At 40.9% G+C, this 24,578-nt stretch overlaps 1 protein-coding gene and 1 pseudogene across 3 annotated transcripts in view; both read left to right on the top strand.

Annotated features, from left to right (window-relative positions):
* CAP2 (cyclase associated actin cytoskeleton regulatory protein 2) overlaps positions 1–24,578 on the top strand; it is a 187,813-nt gene that overhangs the window by 136,755 nt on the left and 26,480 nt on the right. The gene's annotated exons all lie outside the window — the stretch shown is intronic.
* On the top strand, positions 21,277–22,439 carry LOC128593876 (actin-related protein 2-like; annotated as a pseudogene). The gene has a single exon (XR_008382419.1). The product of XR_008382419.1 is annotated as an actin-related protein 2-like (transcript).

Below are 24,578 nucleotides of genomic sequence, written 5' to 3'. Positions count from 1 at the left end.
ATAAATTGAGGTGCGTTCTGGTTGGGTTCCTAAATATTAATAATTGAGATCTCATCATATGAAGTATTACCTTTAACAAATATGAAGTGTCCATCCTTATCCTTCCTGATTTTGGTTGGTTTAAAGACTATTGTGTCTGCGAACAAGATTGCAATGCCAGCTTTTTTCTGCTTTCCATTTGCCTAGAATATAGATGACCATCCCTTCCCCTTGAGTCTATATTTGTCTTTTAATGTAAGATGCGATTCTTGTATGCAGCAGATATCTGGCTTGAGTTTTTGTATCCAGTCATCCAACCTGTGTTCCTCTTTAGAGGATAGTTTAAACCATTCACATTAATTGAGAATATTGATAAGCCTCTCCAGAGTCCGGTGGACATTTTTAATCCTTTTGCGATTGTGGAAGTTGGAATTTGATCAAAATTTTCTGGGTGGGTTTACTTTTGTGGTGGAGGATTATGCTGGTCTTTATGGAGGATAGGTCTGAGAATTTCTGGAGAGCTGGTTTGTTATGGCAAATTTCTTCAACATGTGAATGTCATTGAAGTATTTAATTTCTCCATCATAAATGAAACTCAGTTTAGCTGGGTACAGGATCCTGGGTTGAAAGATATTTTTTTTTAGGAGATTAAAAGTCAATGACCACCCTCTTCTAGCTTGAAAGCTTTCAGCAGAGAGATCTGCAGTTATTCTAATATTCTTCCCCTTGTAGGTAATGTTTTTCTTTCTTCTGGCTGCTTTCAGAATGTTCTCCTTCATATTAACTTTAGTGAAATTGATTATAACGTGTCTGGGGGATGTCTTATTTGGGTTGAGTCATGCTGGAGTTCTGAAACTGTCTGCTATCTATATTTCAGAATCTCTTGGCATGTCTGGAAAATTATCTTTCATAATCTCATGGAGAAGAGACTCTGTGCCTTGTGAAGCCACTTTGTCACTTTCGAGGATCCCTATAAGATGAATATAGGTTTTCTGCAGATTATCCCAGAGCTCTCTGAGAGAGTGATCTGCTTTTGCCCTCCATTTCTCTTCCTCTTTGAGAGTTTGGGAGCGTTCGAAAGCTTTGTCTTCCATGTCAGAAATCCGTTCTTCTGCTTGCTCCATTCTGTTACTGAGAGATTCTACTGTGTTTCTCAGATCTTTGAGGGATGCAACTTCTTGTCTCAATCTGCCAAATATTTTGGTCATTTGGTCTTTGAATTCTTGAGACATCTTTTGAGTTAGTGCTTGGAATTCTAATTTGATCTTATTTGCTATCCAGATTCTGAATTCGATTTCTGACATCTCAGCTATTTGTTTGTGCATGGGATCTTGTGCTGTGTCTGCCCCATTGTTCCTTGGAGGAGTTGATCTACTGTGATTATTCATATTGCCAGAGTATTTCCATTGATTTTGCCTCATGATTGTTTTTCACCGTTGCCTCTGGCCGTCCTCAGAGTTGGGGAGGTGTCTCTCCAAGATTAGACCCCAGCGGGATCACTCTATTGTTGCTGGATCTTTGTAGGGAGTGACCCTATGTAGCTCCTCTGGAGCTGCCCCAGCCAGGGAGTTCTGGTCGTGGGAGCAGCTCCAGAGTGTGACACACCCGGATCCAGCAACAGGGCGGGGGGTGGTGCACATGGTTCTGGGTGCACACTGGTGCCTGGCGCCCAGTGACTTTGGCACAGCAGTCTCTGGCCAGGAGAAGGGCTCCATGCAGAGACAGGGAGGGCTCTGGAGGGCACACGGCTACCAGAGTCCCTGGCTGACAAGCAGGCTGGTGTGGAGGCAAGAAGGGTACAGGAGGGAGGAGAGGATGCTGTGTTGTGCAGCTCTTAGAGTTCCTGGTCAGGACATGCGGAGACCCGGAGGGCACGGGTCGCAGCACAGCTCTTACCGGGGTCCGGTGGGTGACCATCGTGGGTCATGGGTCACAGCAGTGTTGGATTACAGCGCAGCTCTTACGGAGGTCCAGTGGGTGCCATTCATGTGTCGCGGCACAGCTCTTATGGAGGTCCGGCTGGCGTCAATCGCAGGTCATGGCACAGCTCTTCCGGAAGTCCGGCACGCGCTGATCGCTGGTCATAGGGCAGCCAATGTTAATAATGTTTTAAAAGTACATCCTAAACACTAATTGTTATTCATTTGAACTTTCCCTGGACCTCCAAGAAAATGCAAGTAGTTTAGGGTGGTTAAAATTATACGCAAGGTAGAGTTTCATTCTTCAAAGCAAGACACTTTAGGATGATTTCTTTTCCTCCACGTACATACACATATTTCTCTTCCTCCTTTTTCTCTATGTAAAGGCCAAACGTCCATTAACAAAGTGAAAGTTTAACAGTTTACTTTAGATCAAATTAAAATTCAGCAAGAGGGTATCCTGACTTTTCTTATAACTGATGGAGACTTTGTCCAGGCATATACCTTGTAAGTTTTCAGTTCCCTGGCCTGTCTGGCTTCCTCTTGCTATTTACAAGAGAAGACTGTTCCAATTTTCAGTTAGAACTTGTACCAAATGCACAACTTGGGTTAATTAAGGCTGTCAGAGAGAACGGGCAGAGCCTCAGATGCTCCCTGATCTCCTCCACAGACCTTCCCCTAGAGCAGCGCTCGCCAGTATGCAGGACCTCAGCTTCACTGTTCACCTGATTACAGTATATCTCTAGCTGCCTTTTGGGGCTTTTGATAGCCATGGACGTTCATTCTTTTATGGAAGAGATCTACGTTGCTCAGTGCAGATTAGAACTGCTGTCAACTAATAAAGGAGCCCCAAACACACATATAATAAAGTTGGATCAGAAATGGCTGTGAGATCATGCAGCCTTGGTGAGACCACATAATTAAACTGATGTTGCTTAAGCTCCTACTCGGCACCAAGTTCTGGGCAAAGTGCTGAAAAGATGGATATAGGACATGGTGGTCACAATTCGTGTCCACGGAAGGAAACTCACGTTCTAACTGAAGAATGCATAAACAGTGTGCCACGATAGAACAGGGGAGTGGCGTGCTAGAAAACGGCACACAGCGGGACACTTACATAGGCCAGAAGAACATAGAAGGGATGGCCCAAGTGTAGGGTGCTGGGAGAATGGGGACTGAAGACCCCATTCATGAGGAAAGGAAAAGCAGCCCCAGAAAAAGAGGAAAACTGAAAAGTAAGCTGAGTGAATCAGAACAAAGAAAAGTTAGCTAGTTTACGTTTAACCTAGCAATTGCTAGCAAGCATCTTGCCTTTTCTGAAATTCTAGCCTTACAAACACCCTGCTGGGTCTGTGAGCACTCTGAGGAGAATAATAACCATAGAAAAGTCTATGATAAGTCCTAGAAAAATATAAATCTTCTGGGCATTTCCTGCCATTAAACAGGCAAAGTAGATACCCATTGTGGAGATTTGCATCAAGCTCTGAGATAAAGGCAAAAGAGCTTATATCCCTTTCAGCAGAGGAAAGTCCTTTATGGTGGTGATGGGAGGAAAATGCCTCCCTTCCACCGATTCCTCAGAGGAGATTAATGCTGATGGAGTTTTACTCCACAGAGAACTAGTGGAGCTTTACACCTCCCTAGAAATCTGTGTGTGTGACCTCAAGTAGGAGGCTATCCCAATGCAAGGCTCAGATCTCAGATGACTGAAGGCTACCCTTAAGGTGAATTATAATAACAATAGAAGCTGATATGATCAATCCAAGAAACTGCTGACATCTTTGATCCCTCCCTCATCTTACCCTCTGGGAAAATAGACTTCAATAAAATCAGAGTGGAGCAAACACTCTGGGCCATTGCTGGAATCCCACGACGGGCAATGGACCCCTGGCACCCACATTTTATTCTACTCAGTGCCTCTTGTCTTTCTTTACTGCTGCTTATAACTCTATATTTCTTCAGTTGATCACTGCCAGTTTCCACAGGTCTCAGCAGACGCTGCTCTCAGAGTGGGACCCTGACAGTAGGGCAGTGGCTTCTTGGGCCAACAGCTACCTGGGCACTTGCTTAGAAATGCAGATGCTCAGGCCCCACCACAGCTGTCCTGAATAAGAATCTGCATTTTAATAGGATTACCCAGGTGATTTATATATACATTAAAGTTTGAAAAGCACTGCTCTAATGTATTGAAGTGGGCCAAAGGAGTCGTTACAGGGAGATCAATCATTTTTACTGGTTTATTTATTTAGAATTTTGCTTACTTAATAACCACTTGTTGGGTATCTGCCATGTTACCAAGCACACACCAGGCATGATATTTAAGCAACAGTTTCAGCCGTCAGGCAGCAGGTTTAATTATGATACATGAATAAATAACAATGGTTTGGCTGTACTATATTTGAGATGCAAGAGAGATGTCCATCTAGATGGGGCAGTGAGTTGGAAGGAGGGGTGCAGGGCTGGAGCTCACTGAAGGGGTAGACCCAGGCGGACCCGTTGGGAGTCACGTGCCTAGAGATGACAGTTAAATAGATGGGATGGCAGTGAAAAGAGAGTAACAGCAAGGATAAAACCTTGGGGACTCCATTATTCAGAAACTGGCGCAAATCTAAAAAGGTGATAAAGAAGGAACAGAGAGAAAGAAAACTAGAAGAACAGAGCTCAGAGACTGGCCACTGATACCCGTGGGGGTAGCCGGAGGAGAACAAAAATTGGAGAAATCGGGCGGCGCCTGTGGCTCAGCGGGTAGGGCGCCAGTCCCATATGCCAGAGGTGGCGGGTTCAAACCCAGCCCCGGCCAAAAAAAAACACACACACACACACAGAAAAAGAATTGGAGAAATCAGCCACTGTCGCTGTGGGATTGGTGACCTTCAGAGAGCAGAGGCTCTGAGGTAGATTCAATTTTATAGCATTAAGGAGTAAGTTTTCTTGTTCCAATGTCCTGATTATTTATGGACCAGTTGTGTAATTTGATGAATTATTATTTTTGGCTTCAATGTCTGCCTTTTGAAGTTTTGGGATTGTTTGTGGATTTTATTTTAATTTGTGGTATATCCCAGTAGAGCAAGTTTAGGTTGAAAACTATCAAATACCTATAATTTCATACACATTCGTTAAAAGTTAGTGTACTGTGAAGCTGTAAGTAAGTGTTTTATATTTAGAACTGTTTCTGTTATCTCATAAATACCTTTGAGTCTTAGTATCAGTTGATAAGCATGTATAAATAAGCTTATCAATAAATCTCTCTCTCGGTAAATCAAAACAGTAGTAGCTTTTAAAAGCGTCTACTTTAATGGTCAAGATTATTTTATTTACTTGAACTTTTACATACACCAAGAACTCAAGCTCTCTTAACCTGAGAGTAGCAAGTTAATACACGTTCCTGATTTTTTAAAACCATCACCCTGGGAAGATGTGTTCATTTAAAACTTCCTTGATGTAGGCTCAGTACCCAGAGCACAGTGGTTATGGTGCCAGCCACATATACCGAGGCTGGCAGGTTCAAATCCAGACCAGTCCACCTAAAACAACAATGACAACTGCAATAAAGAAATAGCTGGGGGTTGTGGCGGGTGCCTGTAGTCCCAGCTACTTGGGAGGCTGAGGCAAGAGAATCACTTAAGCCCAAGAGTTTGAGGTTGCCGTGAGCTGTGATGTCATGGCACTCTACCAAAGGCAAAATAGTGAGACTCCATCTCAAAAAAAAAAAAAAAAAGTTTCCTTGATGTATCTGGTGTCAAAGGCCATGGGGCAGCTGAAGATGTCTGCTGCCCCTCTTCTCTACCAGCCCCTCTCAGCAACATCGGGAAGCAGCAGGAGGAAGAACTTCCCAGAGCAGAACTGGGGTGCCTGGGCTGGAGGTGACACCCCTGGGTTCTCGTTCGTCACTGAGGTGCCACACCTCTGGGTTCAGCCTTCCAGCCTTCATTGCTGGTCCCTCCAGCTTCCTGAAACAGAGCCTCTCAGTGGTCATTGCCACAGCTGAGTGAATTGCCCATCTCACTGGCCCATCCTTTTGAGGACAGTAAGGAGTAGCAAATCATCCTTCTTTATTTCTATGTTTTTTTGAGACAGAGTTTTATTTTGTCACCCTCAATAGAGCGTCGTGACGTCACAGCTCACAGCAACCTCAAATTCCTGGGCTTAAGCGATTCTCTTGCCTCAGCCTCCCAAGTAGCTGGGACTAAGGCGCCTACCACAATGCCCGGCTATTTTTTCTTGCAGCTGTCACTGTTGTCTAGCTGGCCTCGGCCAGGTTTGAACCCTCAGTGTGTATGGCTGGCACTGTAACCACTGTGCTACAGGTGCTGAGACAAATCATCCTTCTTTAAAAGGCAATTTTATGGCCAGGCACAGTGGTTCCTGCCTAGCATTCTGGGAGGCTGAGGCAGGTGGATTGCTTGAGCTCAGGAGTTTGAGTCCTTATCACTATTAAAAATAGAAAAAGAAGCCAGGTGTAGTGGTGGGCACCTGTAGACCCATCTACTCAGGAGGCTGAGGCAAGAGGATTGCCCAAGCCCAAGGGTTTGAGGTTGCTGTGAGCTATTACACCAGGGCACTGTACCCGGGGTGATAGGCTGTGTCTCTAATAAATATCAATTTTATCTTTTCAAATGGCCAGAATCCATTGAGACCTTCTTTGGAGAGAAATTGATTTAACTAACACTCTTTTCAGTTGGAAAGGAACAGAGTACAAAGGCATGAGTGATTATGTGGTGTGTGTTTTTGTAAATGGATCTGAAGGCAATCTTAAAAGACGTTTTTCTGAGCAGTGGTAGTTTCCTAAACAAATGTCTAGGGTCAGAAGGTCTATGCCTTGAAAGACCATACTAATATGGATCTGCAGGTTCCCATGTGACTGTCAGCAATTCTATTTCATTTATGTATTTTAACAGCAACACTCACCTCCCCAGCTCCTAGAAGCCTCTTCCTCTGGTTTCCATGTGTCAAGTCCTGTCCATACTCCGAGTTCTATAGAAACAGTCTTTGGTCAGGACGCTTCCCTGATCTCAGTTTGTCACCATGCCTACCCCACGCTGGACGGTAGCCTTGTCTCTCTCAGAAGCTCCATAGTGCTTCTTAAAATCTCTGCTATTTTTATGATACTTAGCACTTTTCTACCTTATTAGTTATTTACTGTAGCACTTCATATTTATGAAGCACCTGCCATGTTTCAGGCGCTGTGCCACATTCCTGGTGACATTAAGATGAATAACAATGAGTGGCTCCTCAGAGCTTGGGCTCAGGAGATGACCAAATCCAAAGTCACGAACAGATGATTACAATATAGCATGAACTGCACATCGAGTGCCCCGACGGGTCCTTGTACTAGGGAAACGGTTTTCTTAAAGGAGAAGGGAGGAAGGAGTAGATTATCATATAAAGGTAAAATGAAGTCTTCCTAAAATAGAATACACAGGTGAGCCCTGACCAATCTGAGCTGATCTCAGCCTCTTCCTTTAGTCTAAATACCAGGTAACAATTCCTGTGGATTTGCGGACCGAAATTGAGACAATAGTTACTTTGTCTATGTGTGCCTCGGCTAGAAAGCTCAGGAGATGTTGCTGCTTCTGGGGTTTGTTTTTAGTTGTTGTTGTCGTCTTTAGAGATGGAGTTTCACTCTATCAGCTATCAGCCTCGAACTCTGGGCTCAAGCAACCCTCCTGCTTCAGCCTCCTGAGTAGCTGAGACTAGAGGCAGGTGCCACCACAACCAGCTAATGTTTTCATTCTTTGTAGAGACAAAGTATTTGTATGCTGCCCAGGTTGGTCTTGAACTCCTGACCTCAAACAATGCTTCTTTTTGAAAATCAAAAATATTTTTCCCAAGTAATTTTCCCAAATACACATATAATACAGAGCCGAATATAAATAATCTTTCTAACAGCTGTTATTTTTCCTTAATCCTCACCTCCACTATTTACTAGGTATGGATAATTTGAGAAAGTATGGTGATTTCTTTATGACCCTAAAAATCTGAAAGAGAAGGAATAACTTGAATTCATTGGTAATTCAGACTTAGGCTCTTCTGACCAAATGAAGTAGTTGTTCAGCTAATTCAAGCCACATGGCCCTTGGTCTTTATGTAACTGTCAGCTCTCTAGAGTTTGTGTCTTTGATAGGTATACTCTGCTATCTTTAACTCCGGAAAGTTTTCCCATGGAAAATTTAATTTTATCTTTCTTTCTCTCTCACTCTCCCTCTGTCTTTTTTTTTTTTTTTTATGAGAAATTATATTTTCAAGCTGCCAGTGCTGGCAGATCAGAAGAAAAGACAATCTGGAAGTTCCAGATCTGGTCCACATATCAGCAGCAAGGCAAGACCAAACTAATAATTAAAGCCTACATATCAAGACAATTTATGCAGAATTATCTGGATTACTTGAACAAATTAGACTGTGTTCAGTATATTCTTCTGAACTCTGACTGCTTGGTGTTCTTTTCTCAAAAAATTCTCCCTTGGGCATGTAGAACAGAAATCATCACCTACATTTTTTTGAGGGGCCACATCTAGATATACAAACAGTTTCTGATGTACATGGATGGTTCAAGTACCCACACAACCATTCTGTTTATCACTTTCAATAGAGTATTCAATAAAGTACATGAAATACTCAACACTTTATTATAAAATAGGCTTTGTGTTAAATGATTTTGTACAAATGTCAGCTAATGTAAGTCTTCTGATGCATTTAAGGTTGACAAGGCTAAGCTGTGATGTTCAGTAAGTTAGGTGTACCAAATGCATGTTTTGACTTAACTATGTTTTCAAAGTATGATGGGTTTATCAGGACATAATCCCATCATAAATTGAGGAACATCTGTATGAATTAAGAGGATAACAAACATAAAAACACTAAGTTACTGGTTTACACATATTAATAAAGACTATGATTATTTCCAGGCTGTTTGCCAGTTTAAAGCTATTATGCATTATATCTCCAAAGCAACTTTGTTCTGTTTTGTTCATCTGCTCCCAAAGCTCAGATCTTTCCAGATCATCAAAGGAATAACATACAGAGTCCACAGGAGGGTGAGAGGAATGAGAAAAAGTGAAAACATCAGAAGTCATTGACAAAACCATGAGCTCTGGGGTTTTAATGGCCTTTCCCAAGTATTCCTATCTCTGGGATAGGGTGCCTCTGAAGAAAACTGATCAAAATGGGCTCCATATTTGCCTTCCTACTTGTGAGACTATCTGTTTATTTTGGCTGCATATAACTACTGGTACTTTTATGGAAAGTACTTTTATGAAAATGTGAAATTCCAGTATGGTTCTATTTCCATGGATGAAATAGGAACTGTTCCCCAAGTGGATTTTTTTTAAATTTACTAATAAACTCATGCTTAAAACATTACACACACTTCATAGTGGTATTATTAACAATTCTGTTTTCTTGGAAAAGCCCCCAGAAACTTTGTTTTCACTGGAATAAGAAATCTCAAAGTTCTAAGAAGTGATAAAAATGAAGGAATGGAGATAAAAGTAATAAATTCATTTTGGCTTGCATTTCACGTTGTACGCGATGTTCATCAGTTAGTTTATGTGCATTCTTTCTCTTGATTATAGTTGTCTTCTAATGAAAGTCTGATTTATAAAAATGAATGTAAAATTCACAAGACCTTACAGAAATTGACAGATTTGGAAATGTATCAATTTCAATGTTATTGATCAAATAACATTTTGCAGAAAATAGAAATTAGCTTTGACATCAAAACTATGAGCAAACCCTAAATCATGACTTTGTGACGTTTCTTGCATCCTTTCTCTTGATCATAGTTGCCTTTTTTATTAATTTATTTATTTTTATTGTTAAATCATAGCTGTGTACATTAGTGCAATCAAGGGGTACAATGTGCGGGTTTCATATACAATCTGAAATATTCTCATCAAAATGTTCAACGTAGCCTTCATGGCATTTTCTTAGTTACTGTATGTAGACATTTGTATTCTGCATTTAGTAAGTTTCGCCTGTACCCATTCTAAGATGCACGGTAGGTGTGGCCCCACCCAGTACCCTCACACCACCCTAACCTCCCCCCTCCCTTCCCCTTCCTTGACCCTTTCCCCATAGGCTTGTGCTATACTTGGGTTATAGTCTTCATGTGAAAGCTATAATTTAGCTTCATAGTAGAGCTGAGTACATTGGATATGTTTTCTTCCATTCCTGAGATACTTTGCTAAGAACAATATGTTCCAGCTCCATCCGTGTAAACATGAAAGAGGTAAAGTCTCCATCTTTCTTTAAGGCTGCATAATATTCCAATGTACCACAATTTGCTAGTCCATTCATGGGTCGATGGGCTCTTGGGCTTCTTCCATGACTTAGCAAATATGAATTGGGCTGCAATAAACATTCTGGTACAGATGTCTTTGTCATATTGTGATTTTTGGTCTTCTGGGTATAAACCTAGTAAACGAATTATAGGATCAAATGGCAGGTCTATTTTTAGGTCTCTAAGTATTCTCCAAACATCCTTCCAGAAGGAATGTGTTAGTGTGCATCCCCACCAGCAGTGTAGAAGTGTGCCCTTTTCTCCACATCCATGCCAACATCTCTGGTTTGGGGATTTTGTTATGTGGGCTACTCTTACTGGGGTTAGGTGATATCTCAAAGTAGTTTTGATTTGCATTTCTCTGATGAATAAGGATGATGAGCTTTTTTTCATGTGTTTGTAGATCATGCATCTGTCTTCTTTAGAGAAGTTTCTCTTCAAGTCCCTTGCCCACCCTGAGATAGGGTCACGTGTTTTTTTCTTGCTAATATGTTTGACTTCTCTATGGATTCTGGTTATTAGATCTTTATTGGAGGTATAACCCGCAAATACTTTCTCCCATTATGAGGGGTGTCTGCTTGCTTTACTTATTATGTTCTTGGCGGTGCAGAAGCTTTTCAGTTTGATCAGGTCCCAGTAGTATATTTTTGATACTGCTTCAATTGCCTGGGGAGTCCTCCTCATAAAATACCCCCCCAGGCCGATTCTTTAAAGGGTTTCCATGCACTTTCTTCAAGTATTTTTATAGTTTCATGTCTTATGTTTAAATCTTTTATCCAGTGAGAGTCTATCTTCGTTACTGGTGAAAGGTGTGGTTCCAGTTTCAATCTTCTACAGGTTGCCAGCCAGTTCACCCAGCACCATTTGTTAAATAGGGATTCCCTACTGAATGTTTTTAATTGGCTTGTCAAAGATCAGATAATGGTAAGTAGCTGGGTTCATCTCTTGGTTCTCTATTCTGTTCCAGACATCTACTTCTCTGTTTTTGTGCCAGTAGCATGGTGTTTTGATCACTATCGATTTATAGTACAGTATCAGGTATGGTAGCATGATTCCTCCAGCTTTGCTTTTATTACTGAGTAATGTTTTGGCTAATGGAGGTTTTTTCTGATTCCATATAAAACAAAGTATTATTTTTTCAAGATCTTTAAAATATGACAATGGAGCTTTAAAGAGAATCGCATTAAAATTATATATTGCTTTGGGTAGTATGGACATTTTAACAATGTTGATTCTTCCCAGCCATGAGCATGGTATGTTTTTCCATTTGTTACATCTTCAGCTATTTCTTTTCTTAAAGTTTCATAGTTCTCTTTGTAGAGATCTTTCACGTCCTTTGTTAGGTATGCTCCCAAATATTTCATCTTCTTTGGCACTACTATGAAAGGAATAGAGTCCTTGACTGTTTTTTTCAGCTTGGTTATTGTTGGAATATCTAAAGGCTACAGATTTATGGGTGTTGATTTTGTACCCTGAGACATTGCTGTATTCCTTGATCACTTCTAAAAGTTTTGTAGTAGAATCCCTAGTGTTTTCCAGATATATGATCATATCATCTGTGAAGAGTGAAAGTTTGATCTCTCCTGACCGTATGATCAGTACCCTTGATCGCCTTTTCTTCCCTAATTGCAATGGCTGAAACTTCCATTACAATGTTAAAGGGCAATGGAGACAATGGGCAACCTTGCCTGATTCTTGATCTAAGTGGAAATGATTTCAGTTTAACTCCATTCATACAATATTGGCTGCGGGTTTGCTGTAGATGGCCTGTATTAGTTTAAGAAATGTTTTCTATACCAATTTTCTGAACACTTCTAATCATGAAGGGATGCTGGATATTATCAAAAGCTTTTTCTGCATCAATTGAAAGAATCATATGGTCCTTATTTTTTAGTTTGTGTGCTGAATTACATTTATAGATTTATGTATATTGAACCAGCCCTGAGACCCTGGGATAAACCCTACTTGGTATGGTGTATAATTTTTTTTGATGTGTTGTTGGATTCTGTTTGTTAGGATCTTATTGAGTATTTTAGCATCAATATTCATTAGTGATATTGGTTTATAATTTTCTTTTCTTGTTGGGTCTTTCCCTGGTTTGGGGATCAAGGTGATGTTTGCTTCATAGAATGTGTTGGGTAATATTCCTTCTTTTTCTGTATTTTGGAAGAGGTTTAGTAGTATAGGTACTAGTTCTTCTTTAAAGGTTTGGTAGAATTCTGACATAAAGTCATCTGGTGCTGGGCTTTTCTTTTTTAGGGAGATTTTGTAAGTTGAAGCTCTCTCAGAACTTGATATAGGCCTGTTCAACATTTCCACTTCATTCTGGCTAAGTCTTGGTAGGTGGCGTACTTCCAGGTATTGGTCAATTTCTTTCAGATTTTCATATTTCTTAGAGTAGAGTTTCTTGTAGTATTCATTAAGGATTTTTTGAATTTCTGAGGGGTCTGTTGTTATTTCATATTTACCATTTCTGACTGATGAAATTAGAGATTTTACTCTTTTTTTCCTGGTTAGGTTGGCCAAAGGTTTATCTATTTTAGTGATCTTTTCAAAAAACCAACTTTTGGATTTATTGATAAGTTGTATAATTCTTTTGTTTTCAATTTCATTTAGTTCTGTTCTGATTTTGGTTATTTCTTTTCTCTGCTGGGTTTCCGGTTGGAGTGTTCTTCCTCCTCCAGTTGCTTGAGATGTCCCATTAAGTTATTAACTTCCTCTCTTTCCATTTTCTTGAGGAAGGCTTGCAGTGCTATAAATTTCCCTCATAGGACTGCCTTTGCAGTATCCCAGAGGTTGTGGTAATTCATGTCTTGATTGTTGTTTTGTTCCCAAAATTTGGTGATTTCCTTCTTAATCTCATCTATAACCCATCTATCCTTCAGCATAAGGTTGTTTAGCTTCGATGTTTTTGTATGGCTATGCAGGTTCCTGTTGTTATTGAGTTCAACTTTCATTCCATGATGGTCTGAGAAGATGCAAGGAATAATTTCTATTTTTTTAAATTTTCTGAGGTTAGATTTGTGGCCTAGGATGTGGTCGATTTTGAAGTATGTTCCGTGGGCTGATGAGAAGAATGTGTATTCAGTTTTGTTGGGATGAAATGTTCTGTAGATATCTGTTATGTCCAGATGTTGAATCGTTAAGTTTAAATCTAAAATTTCTTTGCTTAACTTCTTTTTGGAGGATCTATTCACCACTGATAAAGGGGTGCTAAAATCTCCAACTACTATGGAACTGGAGGAAATCAAGTTGCTCATGTCTGTTAGAGTTTCTCTTATAAATTGAGGTGCGTTCTGGTTGGGTGCATAATTATTAATAATTGAGATCTCATGATATTGAGTATTACCTTTAACAAATATGAAGTGTCCATTCTTATCCTCCCTTATTTTGGTTGGTTTAAAGCCTATTGCGTCTGCAAACAGGATTGCAATGCCTGCTTTTCTCTGCTTTCCATTTGCCTGGAATATAGATGACCATCCCTTCACCTTGAATCTATATTTGTCTTTTAATGTAAGATACGATTCTTGGATGCAGCAGATATCTGGCTTGAGTTTTTGTATCCAGTCAGCCAACCTGTGCCTCTTTAGAGGACAGTTTAAACCATTCACATTAATTGAGAATATTGATAAGCCTTTCGAGAGTCCAGTGGACATTTTTAATTCTTTTGCGACTGTGGAAGTTGGAATTTGATCAAAACTTTCTGGGTGGGTTTACTTTTGGGGTGGAGGATTATGCTGGTCTTTATCAAAGGATAGGTCTGAGAATATCCTGGAGAGCTGGTTTAGTTATGGCAAATTTCTTCAACATGTGAATGTCATTGAAGTATTTAATTTCTCCATCGTAAATGAAACTCAGTTTAGCTGGGTACAGGATCCTGGGTTGAAAGTTATTTTGTTTTAGGAGATTAAAAGTTAATGACCATCCTCTTCTAGCTTGAAAGGTTTCAGCAGAGACATCTGCAGTTATTCTACTATTCTTCCCCTTGTAGGTAATGGTTTTCTTTCGTTTGGCGGCTTTCAGAATTTTCTCCTTCATATTAACTTTAGTGAAATTGATTATGATGTGTCTGAGGGATGTCTTACTTGGGTTGAGTCGTGCTGGAGTTCTGAAACGGTCTGCTATCTGAATTTCAGAATCTCTTGGCATGTCTGGAAAGTTCTCCTTCATAATCTCATGGAGAAGAGACTCTGTGCCTTGTGAAGCCACTTCGTCGCTTTCGGTGATCCCTATAAGACGAGTATTGGTTTTGTTCGAATTATCCCAGAGCTCTGAGAGAGTGTTCTGTTTTTGCCCTCCATTTCTCTTCCTCTTTGAGAGTTTGGGAGCATTTGAAAGCTTTGTCTTCAATGTCAGAAATTCTTTCTTCTGCTTGCTTCATTCTGTTATTGAGGGATTCTACTGTGTTTCTCAGATCTTTGAGGGCTGCAACTTCTTGTCTCATGTGTCAAAATCTTTGGTCATGTGGTCTTTGAATTCGTTGAATTCTTGAGATATCTTTTGGTTTACTGCTTGGAATTCTAATTCAATCTTATTTGCGATCCAGATTCTGAATTTGATTTCTGACATCTCGGCTATTTGTTTGTGCATGGGATCTTGTGCTGTGTCTGCCCCATTGATCCTTGGGGGAGTTGATCTACTCTGATTATTCATATTGCCAGAGTTTTTCTGTTGATTTCACCTCATGATTGTTTTTCACCGTTGCCTCTGGCCATCCTCAGAGTTGGAGAGGTGTCTTTCCAAGATTGGACCCCAGCGGAATCACTCTATTGTTGCTGAATCTTTGTAGGGAGTGACCCTGTGTAGTTCGTCTGGGGCGGACCCAGCTAGGGAGTTCTGGTTGTGGAAGCAACTTCAGAGTGTGAGACACCTGTATCCAGCAACAGGGCGGGAGGTGGTGCACACGGTTCTGGAAGTGCCTGGCGCTCAGTGACTTTGGCACAGAGTGCCCAAGGCTCCAGCAGTCTCTGGCCAGGAGAAGGGCTCTGCACAGAGGGAGGGAGGGCTCCAGAGGGCATGTGGCTACCAGTATCCCTGGCCAGATGAGCGGGCCAGTGTGGAGGCAGGGAGGATACAGGAGGGAGGATGTGGGGTTGCTTGGCTCCCGCAGTTCCTGGTCAGGGCATGTGGAGGCCCGGTGGGTGTGGGTCACGGGTCGGGGGTTGTGGTGCAGCTCTTATGGTGGTCCAGGCGGCGCCAAGCCCAGGAGTTTGAGGTTGCTATGAGTTGTGATGCCACGGCACTCTACCCAGGGCAACAGCCCAAGGTTCTAGTGTGCCAAAACCAATCTCACTGTGCCCCTAAGGGTTAAGGCTGTCAGGCAGCTCAGTACCCACCTTTAGGCTGCTCAGTCACTAGGTTACTAGCTCCCGCCCGATCCTTGCTCTGGGACCCTGAGGGCAGAGCTTGCCGGGGCAGTTCTCTCACAATGGCTCTCTGTGGCCCAGCTCAGCGGCTCAGTCTGGGGCCCTAGACAATGCCCAAAGTTCTCTGCACTCCTGCTCAAGCTCTCTCCAAGACAGTTCAACTGAGTGCCAAGTCCAAAAACACCAAAACAGTTCACAGGTAAGTCCTTTCCGGTTTGCAATCTCAATCCTACGGTTGCCGGCAGGATTAGGTCGATCAAACACACGCAACCACTTGCCAGTTTTCCCCTCTTTTTGTCCTCCTCTTGGGATCCAGAAGTCCCTTGCTGACTCCCTGTATCTTCGAAGGGTTGATTATAGGTATATCCCACCAGCCAGAGATGCCTGGAGTCTTATCTCCCCAGACTCACATGCCCAGTTGCAGGGAAGCTGTTACTCAGCCGCCATCTTGCTCCACCCCCTATAGTTGCCTTCTAATGAAAGTGTGATTCATAAATATGAATGTAAAATTTGCAGGGTCTTACAGAAATTGACAGATTTGGAAATGTATCAATTTCACTGCTATTGATCAAATAACATCTTGCAGAAAGTAGAAATTAGCTTTAACATCAAAAGTATGAGCAAACCCTAAATCATGAATTTGTGAGGTTTTATTGCTGCTAGGAAGGCCATCTGATTTATGTATATAAAAGGTTAGTCTAATTCTGAAACTGGCGATTTATTCTTTTCATCACTCCCTCCTATTATGGTACATGAGAGGTTTATCATTCTCCTATTTTGTGTGTCATGTTGTACAAGGCCATCTGGGATTCTTTGTCTTTGGAAAAAATTGATAAATAGCATTTTATGAAATGTTCGGTTGCAAAGCAATGCTAGTCTCTGGGACTATAGCACAAAGATGTAAGTGTATTTATGATCTAAATGGATTTGTGATACTTAAATTGCTTTTAAAGTGTATAGTTGGGCACATGTAAGTTATCACTGCTCCCTAGGGTCATTACCAGTAAAGCAGGTGATTAATGGGTCAGGATGGTTCAGAGATGGACAGCTAAAGAGAAGTGACCAAGAAACAGAAAGGAGCTATATTTGCATGTCCAGGAAGGGCAGTTTTGGGGAGGCATCAGTCAAAGAAGGGCAAGAGAGAGGTAAAAACCTGCCAGCAGGCCCCATTGCGTGTCAGCTGCTTTGTTTCATGACTTTCTCTATGCCCTCCACAAAACGTAAAGCTAGGTGGCTCAAAATATTATTATCACTGGGCAGCACCTGTGGCTCAAACGAGTAGGGCACTAGCCTCATATGCTGGAGGTGGCAGGTTCAAACCTAGCCCCGGCCAAAAACTGCAAATAGATAGATAGATAGATATATAGATGTATATATATTATTATTATCACTAAGCTAGTTTTATAGAGGAAACATCTTCCAAAAGCTGTGCTGTGAGCAACATAATCCACCTGCTTCAAAAGACTGTCATGTGATATTTTAGTTTTCTTAGTTTCTGCTTTTTAAAAATTGATAAAAACACTAATAGGTTGAAGGCTACGTTGAACAGTTTGATGAGAATATTTCAGATTGTATATTAAACCAGCACATTGTACCCCTTGATCGCACTAATGTACACAGCTATGATTTAACAATAAAATAAATAAATAAATAAATTTGACATTTAAAAAAAAAACCACTAATAGGTTGCCTGGTACATCCTTAACATTGGAGATCAATGCTATATCCATACATTTCTCCCATGTTTATACCCATTTATCGTTTCCTTTTAGGATTAATACATCTACAGATCACCCAGGCCTGAGCTGCAGCAGCCCCTTCTCCAGCCACAGACCCCACTCCTCCTTCGGGCCCCCAGCATCCCATATTGCTGTGATATATGACACTTGCCAAACCGCATCTGCAGTTACTTATTAGTGCATTTCCCACCCCATGAGATTATGAGCTCCTTACAAAACAAGACTTAACATGTGTTTCCTCATCCTGATCCCCATTCCCAGCAAGGTAACATTCAGTAAATGATTATTGCATGGACTGACAGATGAGTCCTCATCATTCAGTTCATTTTCAATTCATCTATTAAGAATTACACTGTAGGCCAGGTGCAGTAGCTCATGCTCATAATCCTAGCACTCTGGGAGGCCAAGGTAGGTAGATTGCTTGAGCTCAGGAATTTCAGAGCAGCCTGAGCAAGAGCGAGACCCCCATCTCTAAAAATAGCTGAGCCTTGTGGCAGGCGCCTGTAGTCCCAGCTTCTTGGGAGGCTGAGGCAAGAGGATTGCTCAAGCCCAAGAGTTTGAGGTTGCTGTGAGCTATGATGCCACAGCACTCTATCCAGGGTGACAGGGTGAGTCTCTGTCTCAAAAAAAAAAAAAATTTAAATAGTATGTTTATACTCTGGCATGATTTTAGTGATCTCAGTGCAGAAATGAAGAATAGATGGGAATTTGAGTTGTGTCTGGGTTTGAATTCTAGTTTTGTCCCTCACTAGTTTATGAGCTTGAGCAAGTTGTTTAGCTTCTCCAAGAAGTGGGCATGATGGATACTGCCTATCTTTCTAGTAGTAATGTAAGCATCAAATGAAATCATGCACAATTATCGGGCACTTAATAAGTTCATAATACATGCTTGTCTTTGCTCTTTTTCCCAACATATTTCCTATGTTTTTTGACACACTTAAATTTCATTATAGGCTGGGCATGGTGGCTCACATCTGTAAGCATAGCACTCTGGGAGGCTGAGGCAGATGGATTGCTTAAGCTCAGGGATTTGAGACCAGCCTGAGCAAAAGCAAAACTCCCATTCTACTAAAAATAGAAAAACTAAAAAGTGTCAGGTGCCAGTAGCCCCAGCTACTTCAGAGACTGAGGCAAGAGGAGCTCTTAAGCCCAAGAGTTTGAGGTTGTTGTGAGCTATGATGATGCCATGGCAATCTATCCAGGGTGACCAAGTGAGTCTCTATCTCAAAATAATAATAATAAGAAGAAGAAGATCCTATTTAGACCAAATCATCTGCCACATTTATTGTTGGGTTAGGAAACACTTAGAATTTAAAATGTAGAAGTTGAAAATTTTCCCCAAAATTCAATTATCCAGGAGAGGATTACAGAAAATTTTAAATACTAAACTTTTCATCATAGCTTATTTTTTAAACTTAAGTGGATATGTTTCACTTTTTGCTTAATTTTGTCACAAAGACATAAAACCTCTATCTGAAAGTACCCCAATTAGTCCTACTTTCTATAAACTCAGAAATAATAGAGCAAAGCTTATAGATTCTTTAGGTCTAAATTTAGACTGTGCCTGAATTATCTGGCTAATTAAGGCAATGGTGTTTGTGGTAGGGCGAAGGAGATAAAAGTGGGCGGTTAATTGCCACCAATGTGAGATTTCATTTAAGAACTAGGAGGAATTTCTTGTTCATAATAAAATCTAAATTCTAAAGTTATAAAATGACTAGTAATTATTTCAAGAAGGTAGTGGTTCACATCTGTAATCCTAGCACTTTGGGAGGCCGGGGAGGGAGTTTCACTTGAGGCTAGGAGTTTAAGACCAGCCTGAACAACATAGCAAGACCCATTTCTACAAAAAAAAAAAAAAAAAGAGAGAGAGAAAGAAAGAAAGCAAATGTTGATGCACATTAGTATACAACTGTATTATATATAGTATAGTTATATATTATATCTAGTATATGCAACCAAAAAATTACAGTGTTTTCACAAGGTGCATACAATGGTTTTATTATTTTATAGCTGCAGTTCATATGCTTAAAAACAGAAGAGGCATCTATTCCTAAGGCAATCCAAATTAACTTAGAAAAAGGATTTGAAGTACAGTAACTTTTTAAAACTCGTTGTGCCAAGGGAAAAAAAAAATGTATGTAATTCAAGCATCTGCTCTCAAAATTAATCTTAATAGACCTTAAAAGTAGCTTTTTTAGGACTTGGGCTGTATTCTTGCCACATGAATGAACTTTTGCACCCTGCATATTGTTATTTAAACTCATAAATGTGTTTCTTACCTTTTATTTAAACTGTAAGCCATTGTCAGTAGGACTTTAATAAACTATATTTTTCGATTGTTTTTAGTCTAGAGCTCTAGATACTTAAGAGATTCATTTCATCAACATAACAAAGTGGGTGTGTGTTTGTTTGAATGCTCTGTATGTGCGAAGAACAAAAAAGCATTTATTTTGTGGTCACTGCTGCCTAACTGATATCAAATCTTTCTCCTTTCAAGTTCCAGTCAGTTCCCAATTTCACTTTTCTGTCTTTATGACCTCGTGTAAGTCACATAACATCATAATCTTTTATGTACTAAGCTTTTAAATATTTGGGGTTTTTTTTGTTTTTTTCCTTTATTAAATCATAACTGTGTACATTAATGCATTTATGAGGTACAATGTGCTGATTTGATATACGATGTGGAATGCTTGCATCAAACTGGTTAACATAACCATCTTCCTTGCTTATTTAATTGCTGTGGTAAGACATTTATACTCTATTCTTAATAGTTTTGAAATGTACCGTTGCATTATGCACATTAGGTCAGGTCCCACCAAATACCTTCCCTCCTCCGGACCTTCTCCCTCCCCCCCTTCTAATCCCTGTTCCCTCCTTCTTTCTGGACTATAGTTATGTTTTACCATTTGTATGAATGTGTAGGTGATTGTATATTGGTTTCATAGTAGTATTGAGTACATTGGATACTTTTTTCCATTCTTTTTTTTTTTTTTTATTAAATCATAGCTGTGTACATTAGTATGATCATGGGGCACCATACACTTGGTTCATAGACCGTTTGACACATTTTCATCACACTTTTTTTCCATTCTTGAGATACTTTACTAAGAAAAATATGTTCCAGCTCCATCCAGGTAAACATAAAAGATGTGAAGTCTCTAACTTTTTATGGCTGCATAGTATTCCATGGTATACTACACCACAATTTATTAATCCATTCATGGATCACAGCAGTGTCTCAGGATACAAAATCAATACTTACAAATCAGTATCTTTTATATATGTCAACCTGAAAATATGGCCAAGGACTCTATTCCTTTTACAGTAGTGCCAAAGAAGATGAAATATCTGGGAATTTACCTAACAAAGGACATGAAAGATCTCTATAAAGGGAATTATGAAACTCTGAGAAAAGAAATAGCTGAAGGGCACCTGTGGCTCAAAGGAGTAGGACGCTGGCCCCATATGCCGGAGGTGGTGGGTTCAAACCCAACCCAGGCCAAAACTGCAAAAAAAAAAGAAGCTCACTCTGCTTGCATGGTGCAGCCCTGTCTTTTGATTGCACTAATGTACACAGCTATGATTTAACAATAAAAAAAAAATAGCTGAAGATGCTAACAAATGGAAAAACATACCATGCTCATGATTGGGAAGAATCAACATTGTTAAAATGTCCATACTTCCCAAAGCAATCTATGGATTTAATGCAATCTCTATTAAAGCACCATTGTCATACTTTAAAGAGCTTGAAAAAAATAGTACTTCAATGTATGTGGAATCAGAAAAATCCTCAAATAGCCAATACATTACTCAGAAATAAAAACAAATCAGGAGGTATTACATGTCCTAAGCTTTTAGATGGATGATTCTACACTGTAGAAATAAAATGAAAGTAATTGTCCGGTTAGGGGAAGAAATTTGGGCGGTAGGAGGGGCTGTGCAGAGGGAGGAGGAGGAAGAGAACAGGGCCTGGCGGTGGCGGTCGGCCCCGTGCAGACAATGGACAGCCAGGGCAGGAAGGTGGTGGTGTGCGACAACAGCACCGGGTTTGTAAATTGTGGATATGCAGGCTTTAACTCTCCAGAACACATCTTCCCGGCTTTGGTTGGAAGACCTATTATCAGATCAACCACCAAAGTGGGAAACATTGAAATCAAGGATCTTATGGTTGGTGATGAGGTGAGTGAATTACGCTCAATGTTAGAAGTTAACTACCCTATGGAAAATGGCATAGTACGAAATTGGGATGACATGAAATCTTACTCACAGAACCCCCTATGAACCCAACCAAAAACAGAGAGAAGATTGTAGAGGTCATGTTTGAAACTTATCAGTTTTCAGGTGTGTATGTAGCCTTTCAGGCAGTTCTGACTTTGTATACTCAAGGTTTATTGACTGGTGTAGTGGTAGACTCTGATTGCTTTTCTCTCCCTCACCTTACCAGGAGACTGGATATTGCTGGGAGGGATATTACCAGATATCTTATCAAGCTGCTTCTGTTGACAGGATATGCCTTCAACCATTCTGCTGATTTTGAAACAGTTCGAATGATTAAAGAAAAATTGTGTTATGTGGGATATAATATTGAGCAAGAGCAGAAACTGGCCTTAGAAACCACAGTATTAGTTGAATCTTACACCCTCCCAGATGGACGCATTATCAAAGTTGGGGGAGAGCGATTTGAAGCCCCCCCCACCAGAAGCTTTATTTCAGCCTCATTTGATCAATGTTGAGGGAGTTGGTGTTGCTGAATTGCTTTTTAACACAATCCAAGCAGCTGACATTGATACCAGATCTGAATTCTTATAAACACATTGTGCTTTCTGGAGGGTCTACTATGTACCCTGGCCTGCCATTGAGGTTGGAACGAGAACTACAACAGCTCTACTTAGAACGAGTTTTAAAGGGAGATGTGGAAAAACTTTCTTAATTTAAGATCCGCATTGAAGACCCACCCCGCAGAAAGCACATGGTATTTCTGGGTGGTGCAGTTCTGGCAGATATCATGAAGGACAAAGACAACTTCTGGATGACCCGGCAGGAGTGCCAAGAGAAGGGTGTCCGTGTGCCGGAGAAGCTTGGTGTGACTGTTCGATAGACTGCAAAGCTTGTCCGCATCCTGCCCCTAACACTTTCTTTTTTCCTTTATTGCCAATCTTTGAACTCATTCAACCCCAGGACATGGAAGCATCCTCTCTGTGCCCTTTACCTGGAAAGGTCAAGTTTTATTCTGGTGTCTTGGGGAAGCTTTGTTAAATTTTTGTTAATGTGGGTAAATCTGACTGTTTAATTCAACCATTTTCCTATAAAAACAAGAGGGCAAAGGGCCCCTCCTCTGCTTTGTTTCTTCTAAGTAATCATTTAGATCATTCCTGTAGGCTTCCTCTTTTCACTTGACTGCTCTAATGCTGCTAGTTTTAGTCTTTAGCACACTAGATGGTATGCCTTTATTAGCATAAAAAACTTTAACAGGAGCTTTTACATATTTCTGGGGTGGGGGTGGTTAGGGATGGGTGGGCAGCCTCTGACTCTTTAGGGCATTTCCTCTGTAGTTTGGGCGCTTTCAGCAGTTACTGCTGCAGCTTTAAGTACCTTAAAGCTTCTCCTGTTAACATCGTAGGGAAACGTTAGGTTCAGAACTAAGGTGTTCAGGGTGGGTTTTTGCATGGGGAGGGGAAATGGGTAGTCTTTTGATTTTGATTTTTGAGATTTTCTCTTCTGGGTACCCAAGATAAACTTTATTTACAATACTTTGATTTGGCAGGTTTTCTTCTACTTTTGGTCTGCCTGGAAGTGTTTCCATATGGTGTAAAAGGCAAGTGTAGTATTCCATTACAGTGTGGCATTGGGATTTTAAAAATCAAATATATTGGCTGGGACTAGATTCCCTAAAATCTCAATGGAAAAGTAACATTTAAAAATGTTTTTGGTAACTCAAATTACAATTTTAAAAGTGCTTAAGACTGGTGTTTTTTAAATGCTTCCGTTTATTCCAGAATCATTAAGGTAATGGGGGCCAAGTACCATTCTTATAGATTATTCTTTTATATAGCTGAACAGTGTTTATTTAATAAAACAAGCAGGTACTTATAAATAATTACTGTAGTATGTTATTCTAATTGTGGGGTTAGCTGGTTCAGAGGCTCCTCCCAGCCCTCTTCCTAGGCACCTCCCAGACAGGTTAGCCCCTCTGGGGATTGTGCTTCTATATCTCTAGACTGACCTGACTCAAACTGTGAGGGGTGCAAAATCTGCCCTCTGCCTGTGCCCCCCTGTTCTGAGCCCTCCTGTCCCACAGTTGCTCACTGGGAATGAGAAGGAGTGGATTGCTTTCTGGAAAACTGAGACTGCAGGCCCCCATCTCATCCACTCCTTCTCATCCAGTCTGGACAACCCAGTGCTTTATCTCCACCAGGATACAAGGTCCTTTGAAAGGAAATCATAGAAGAGCAGTGTGCATTAGTCTCTTGTCTCCAAGAGAGGGGACAGGACTCCATCCCAAAACTACATAGACAGTCAGGATCTAGGAATAAGTAACTCTTTACTAGAACCAATGGGTACCCAAGAAAAGTCAACAAGGCAAAAGGCCAGTATCTAGAGACAGGCCACAGAGTCACACCAAAACCAGCACCAAGGCCAGTGATAGGCTGTCTGTTATTTGACATCCACCCTATGACTAATACAGGTGACAGCAACATAAGGACAGCAGAAGAACCCAGGGGAGATTGTTGCAAGATCTCAGGGTTAAGATGATGAGCATTTAAACTACAGCATGGTAATGGGGATGGAAAGGAATAGACAGGTGCAAGTCATGTCAAGTAGGTAGAAAGATAGTATTTGGAGTCTGGGCATGGTGGCTCGTGCCTGTAATCCCAGCGCTTTGGAAGACCAAGTGGGAGCATCCCTTGAAGCCTGAAGTTTGAGACCATCCTGGGAAACATAGTGAGACTCCATCTCTACCAAAAATTTAAGAATTTGCCAGGCACAGTGACACTTGATTGTAGTGCTAACCACTCAAGAGACTGAGGCAGGAGGATGGATTGAGCCCAGGAGCACGAGGCTGCAGTGAGCCATGATCACTCCACTGTGCTTCAGCCAGTCAGGGTGGTGGACACCTGTTGTCCCAGCCACTTGTGAGACTGAGATAGGAGGATCGCTGCAGCTGAGGAGTTTTGAGGGTGCTGTGAGCAAAGTTGACACCACTGCACTCTGGCCAGGACAACAATGATAATCCATCTCAAAAAAAAAAGGAATGAATGACTGTCTTTTGCAGCAATTTGGATGGAACTAGAGA

The sequence above is a fragment of the Nycticebus coucang genome, chromosome 9 (assembly GCF_027406575.1).
Source record: "Nycticebus coucang isolate mNycCou1 chromosome 9, mNycCou1.pri, whole genome shotgun sequence".
Lineage (NCBI taxonomy): Eukaryota > Metazoa > Chordata > Mammalia > Primates > Lorisidae > Nycticebus > Nycticebus coucang.
Note: the sequence above shows the minus strand (reverse complement) of the source record. Positions and strands in the feature narration are given on the sequence as shown.